The sequence below is a fragment of the Triticum urartu genome, chromosome 2A (assembly GCF_056163025.1).
Source record: "Triticum urartu cultivar PI428250 chromosome 2A, HENAU_Tu73, whole genome shotgun sequence".
In the NCBI taxonomy this organism is placed as follows: domain Eukaryota; kingdom Viridiplantae; phylum Streptophyta; class Magnoliopsida; order Poales; family Poaceae; genus Triticum; species Triticum urartu.
In genome coordinates this window covers 697,313,029-697,317,839 of record NC_141874.1, presented here as the reverse complement: position 1 = coordinate 697,317,839, position 4,811 = coordinate 697,313,029, and the positions used below count along the sequence as shown (strand labels likewise).

The 4,811-nt window shown below is 46.0% G+C and overlaps 1 pseudogene; it reads right to left on the bottom strand.

The window, feature by feature from the left end:
- Positions 1-2,873: 2,873 nt before the first annotated feature.
- LOC125537968 (putative cyclin-dependent kinase F-2) lies at positions 2,874-4,206 on the bottom strand (annotated as a pseudogene).
- Between the last annotated feature and the right edge of the window lie 605 nt (positions 4,207-4,811).

Below are 4,811 nucleotides of genomic sequence, written 5' to 3'. Positions count from 1 at the left end.
ATGGCAATTTTTTACTTTGATCGCTCATGGCAATTTGTACTTTTTTTGCTGGAAAATTTAATTTATGGACTATGGAAAATTTACTTTATGGACCATGGCAAATTTCCTTCTTATTTGACATGGAAAAATTTACTTCACAACCATGCCAACTTTTACATTCATCATTCATGGTAATTCTTGCTTTCCATGTGGGCCATGGTAAATTTACCTTTTATGAAACATGGCAATTACTACTAAAATACACACGATACACTTCTTTCTTTGCAATGTATATTTTTCTTGCAGCATGGCAAATATATTTTTTCAACATGTCAAAGTTATTGTTTGGTCGATGGCAAATTTTATGTTTTCGACCATGGCAGATATAACTTTGTACACAGCAAGCAAACTTTTTATCGCATATATCCCATAATAAATTACGTTTCTTTTGTACATTATTATTGAAACATGGTAAATTTTCTAAATAAAGCATGGAAATTTCTTTTTGTTTAGCATGGCAATTTTACATAAACATCGCATGCCAAATATATTTTTCATCAAGTCCTGATCCATTTGAACATGATGGCAGTTTATAACATATTATGATAAATTTTTAATTCCGTTTTTCTATTCAAAATCAGGTCCAAATTCTAGGTTTAAGGCTTGATAGTAGCTAGGGACAACGCAGGACGTGCAACAACGTGTCCGGAAAACTAGGATCGCACGAGGCGATTCAAGGGAGGCGAGAGGGTTCCCTTGCGCGCCGCCGGTGATGCCACCGGTTCCCTCTCTCTCCGTCGACCGCTCCGGCGGTGGGAGGGAGGGGGAACCTCGGGTCTGTTCGCTAGGTGGGTGTGTGGTAGGGTTAGGGTTGAGGGAGACACTGCTGAGGCCGTTGCGGTGGTGTCACGTCAGAATAAGTTTCTCCAGGCTCCGTTCACGGTCAGGCGAGGCTTTTGCCTTCGTCTAGGAGCCAGCAGGGATGGGGATCCCCGGATCTCGTCGAGGTCGTGGGCTATGGTGGCTGGAGGTCCATCGGCACTAGCCGTTTGGGTCCTCAGATGGGCGATGGATGCAGGGAGACGAAGAGCTTTCTTCTTCCTTGTTGGTATGATTTGTTGCTGTTGTTCTTCTCCTTCCTCTGCGCTGATGCTGGTGGGAGATCCTGCTTTGTCCGGACGGATGGCCCGGCTGCTGTGCTGGACCGGTCGGAAGACTCGAGTTCTCTTCCTTCCGGAAGGGACACTTTTCGCGGTACTCAAAGCCAAAGATGGCGACGGCTATTGCAGGTGTGTTGGATTGATATCCATGCCCTTTCAGCGCTGGTGTCAAGAAAGGGGGAAGCGGTGTGGCGGCAATTGTATCGTGGTCGAAGATGATGACCTGTTTGTGACTGGTTGCAGATCCTTCCGATGCAGGGGTCTTCTCTCAAGATTCAGGGATGATGGCACAGAGCTCCGGAGATCTTTTTGTGTTATGATTGTCTTAAGGTACTCTAGGTGTTCATGGACCTTTGTGTTTGCGTTTCAATATGCTTGTAAAGGTCAACTACTTTGTACTGATTCGTGATATGAATAAAAAAATTCTTAAAAAAAAGGCTTGATAGTAGCTAGGAGAAAATTTTGGCCTTTTTATGTCTTTTTTCTGTTGTTTGGATTACTGATGATGTTGGGTTGAGGGGTGGCTTGTTTAAAACGCTCGTAATTTCACAGGGTTCCGGCTGGGAGTCTCTCGCAACGAACATAATCGTGGCAATTCCCTATTTGATGTGTGCTGCATCAAACTGTTGGCGCTTCGCACAGGGTGAAGAGACCGAGCGACGCAATGGGCCGGCCTGGGAACCTTCCAGAAGGTTCCCTGAACCGGTTATTTTCTTTTATCGGTTATCTTTTTAATTTCTGTTTTTTCTGTTTTCTCTTTTTTTCATTTTTCTGTTTCTTTTTCTTCTTTCTATTTCCTTTTTTCTGTTTCTTTTTTGTTTCTCTTTCCCATTTCGAGTTTTTTTTCTTTCTTCACTTTTTTCACATTTTTGAAAAATGTTTGAAAAAACAAAAATGTTTGAATTTTAAAAATTGTTCGTGAGTTCAAGTTTTGATCATAAATTCCGAAAATATTCCATTATTAAAATATTTTTCTAGTTTTAAAAAATATTCTTGTTTTACTAACATTGTTCGCAAATTTCAATAAAAATGCCCACGTTTTCATTTTTTCAGGAGTTTCCAAATTTTTCAGTTTCAAATTTCTGTGCACAAATTTCAAAAAATGTTCGGGCAGTTCAAAACATGTTCCCGTTTAAAATAAATTGTTTGGAAATTTCAAAAAATGTGCACAGTTTCATTCTTGAGTTTCGAAATTGTTCACTTCCAATTTTTTGTTCACAAATTTCAAAAACTGTTCGGGTGGTTCATGTTCCCATTTTGAAAAATTGTTCACAAATTTTAAAAATGTGGACATTTTCATTTTTTTCAGGAGTTTCGAAGTTCTTCAGTTTCAATTTTTTTTGTAATTTTCAAAAAATGTTCGGGTAGTTGAAAACATATTCCTGTTTTTCAAAAATTGTTCGCAAATTTAAAAAATGTGCATGTTTTCATTTTTCTCAGGAGTTTTGAAATTTTTCTATTTCAAAATTTTGTTCGCCAATTTCATATAATGTTCTTGTTTTCACATTTTCAAAATATGTTTGTGTTTTCAAATTTTGTCTTGGAATTTCAAAAAATGTTCCCAATTTTCGAAAATATTTCACTTTTAAAATATTATTTTGTTCGCGTTTCATTTTAAAATCAGAATTACAAAACATCTTCACTTTTTCAAAATAAATGCGGCATTTGAAAACTGCTCGCAATTTTTGAAATGGTTTCAAAATGTTTTCCAAATATCAACGCTGCTGTCTGTTCTTATAGGTATCTGCACCATTATGTACAGTTTATGGTGTGTGATGCAGTGGCTAATGGCTCGCCATTTTAGTCTGTGGTGGTGGGATCAATTCCTGGTACTAGCTGTTTAATTTCAGATTTTTTGTCGCGCGCGAAAGGAAGCGAAGCAAATGCGAACACCCGATTTTTTGTCCCGTTCGACGGATCGATCACCAGGTACCGAACGACTCGTTCGGCCAGGAAGTGTCCCAGACCGAACGGTCGGGGCGCCAGTCTCCGGAACAGCGGCAACCGGCATGCCACCGGTGTCGGTGAACGGTGAACCACGGAAGCCGGAGCGCGGCGGCAGCATCCAGCCGCCTGGATGGATTGCACGTGAGGAGCCCCTGGAGGACCTGGAACCCTTCCTTGGACAGCAGCTTCTCGGGGAATAGCTTGCGCAGCCGTTGGTGCGCTCGCCATTGCTGTGCCTGTACCTCGTGTCCCGGCGAACTGAAGGCAGGCCCCGACTCTCTCTCTCGCCTAGCGTGCCGAGCAGATCGAAGATCTTGTAGAGCAGCTCGTCTATGCCGTCCCCTGGGAACAGCTTGTTCCCGGTGAGGAGCTCCGCCATCACGCAGCCGATGGACCACAGGTCGACGCGCGTGTCGTAGCGGGGATCCTCCAGCAGCATCTCCGGCGCGCTGTACACCCAAGTCCCGGCAGCCCAATACTTCTCGGGGTTCCGCTCGGCCGTGGACATCGTCGCCCCGTAGTCTCCGATCTTGACGACGATGCTGCCGCCGTTCTGGACCACGAGGATGTTCTCAGGCTTGATGTCGCGGTGCATGATGCCGTGCGTGTGCATCGCCTCCGCGCCGGCTAGCAGCTGCCGCACGATGGAGCGCACGTCCCTCTCCGAGAACAGCCGGCGACCGAGACGGATTCGCTTGTTGAGGACCTTGCGCAGGCTTGGCCCGGCGAATTCCATGACGAGGAAGTAGTCCCTGCGCCCCTTGATGTCGCGCGGTGTGCGCAGGGCGACGAGGGAGGGGTGGCCGCCGCATGCCGCCATGATGCAGGCCTCCCGAAGGAGCTCGCCGACGACGTGTTTGGAGTCGGACCGTTCGCAGCGGAGAGCCTTCACGGCGACGGTCTGGCCGGTGGCGCGGTGCCGCGCCTTGAAGACCTCGCCGAACGTGCCCCCGCCGATCGTGCACACCTCCTCGTAGCAGCGATAGTTGCCCATGCGCCGCTTCCTCGTCGTCTTCCTCCTCCTTCCCTGGGCGACCTCGTCGATCATGGCCGAAACGGCAGCGACTCGCCTGACGCTCATGGCTGCAATACTACCAGGTGCACCGTGGCCACCGATCATTGCGCAGATGGAGGCGGGAGGCGACGGCGGACATGCCCCTGGAGGCTGTCTCGTCGTCCGCCATGTGGATTACTCCCATTGCGAGCGCGCGGAGGGCGTGCACGGTGGTGTCCGCGCCGTGCCTGGGAACTAGTAGGGATGCCGACCTTATATCGAGCATGTTCGCCACGATTTCTAGCCGGGTTCGGAAAGCCACCCAAAGTCGGACGTGGTCTGGGGTCGGAAGGCCGCCATGCAGTAGGGAAGGAAATAGGCAAAGGACTCCGTTTGCTGGCCCAATTTAGTGCCCGAAAATTTAATTTGGGTCAGTTGATTTTTACTTCAAGATTCGTGCTCTTTTTTTTTCAATTGTGACTGTTGTTGTGTTTTGAGCCCAAATTTTCGACTGACCACTGTTTTGGGTCAGTCAGTTTCTATTTGGGCTGAAGCTCATGTGCTTCCTCATTTCTTGTGTGCATTTTTTGCTTTTCTTTTTTTCTTTTTAGTCGTTTTATGGGCATTTTCGGAATGTTGAGTGAGTTTAGAATGTATACGTGTAAGTACTATATAATATGTGTATAAAGTATACCAGGGTACGAAAAATGAAATATTATTTTTTTCTTACA